Here is a 1,117-nt window from a genome sequence, read left to right as displayed (position 1 = left end):
CTCTGTGTGAAAAACTTCCTCCTAACATCTAACCTAAACCTCCCCGTGTCAGTTTAAAACCATTCCTTGTCCTGTCACTATCCAGCCCCGTAAACAGCCATTCTCCCTCCTGTTTGCACACTCCCTTCAAGTACTGGAAGGCCACAATGAGGTCTCCCTGGATCCTTCTCCAAGCTAAACAAGCCCAGTTCCCTCAACCTTTCTTCATAGGAGAGGTGCTTCAGCCCTCTAATCATCATAGTGTCCGCCCTTCCTTTCTGTGTTCACCCTGGAAGGTGGTATCTACAGCCTGTCTCTGGTTCTCAGTGCCCAGTCGACAGAAATACAATACCTGTGAACAGAGCGTATGGAGTTGCAATCAGGTGTTCTACTCAAAAACTTGATCAGGTCTCTTCTTCCAGAGAAAAACATCCCCTGCTCCGCAGTCGCTCCTTACTCACGCCATCGCTGCGTGGCAGTACATGTGCATGTGTGAGCAGCTGCTCTCAAGGATGAAGCACAGCAGGAATAAAATTTGATCTAAAATCTCTGAGCAGCACCTTGAGAGCTCCCTGAGAACTGCTGAGATGGCCATCAAGCCCGAGTGACACCTTGGTTTGTGGGAAACCGAGGCAGCCCCTCTTCCCTGGGAGCAGCCCGGCCAAGCCAAAAGGCTGGGCACCCACAGATTAGCTGCTGTCTTCCCACCGAGGAAATACACAACCATAAATAGTGGAGTTCCTGGCAACCATCGGCGTGTAGTTTAGCTCCCCTACAGACCTGGAAATGCCCTCTGCCATTAGCAGCAGAGCATTTGTGCCAAAAGCAGGCAAAGGACATCTTCTTAAACTGCTGGGTGGAAGCACAGTAAAGTACTACAAATGCAGCCTCACCAAGGCTTTGGTGTGTTTTGTGAGCAGAAGCTGAGCAGAGGGGCCACTTTCAAGCAAGTCACTGCTGTTGCCCGACTGCACAGCCCTCAGGCACTGCCCGCGCCTCCTCTCCCCTCCTGCTCTCTGCCTCCTGCTCCTTTCTTCTGAATCCACTCCTGGTGAACTCCAGCTTGCAACAAGAGAACGCCTCGCAGTTATCATTTTTATCATTTTTGCTTAAAACCAGGGGAATGTAACTCAAAGAA

This window comes from Meleagris gallopavo, chromosome 9 (genome assembly GCF_000146605.3).
Source record: "Meleagris gallopavo isolate NT-WF06-2002-E0010 breed Aviagen turkey brand Nicholas breeding stock chromosome 9, Turkey_5.1, whole genome shotgun sequence".
Classification (NCBI taxonomy): domain Eukaryota; kingdom Metazoa; phylum Chordata; class Aves; order Galliformes; family Phasianidae; genus Meleagris; species Meleagris gallopavo.
This window is presented reverse-complemented; position numbering follows the sequence as displayed.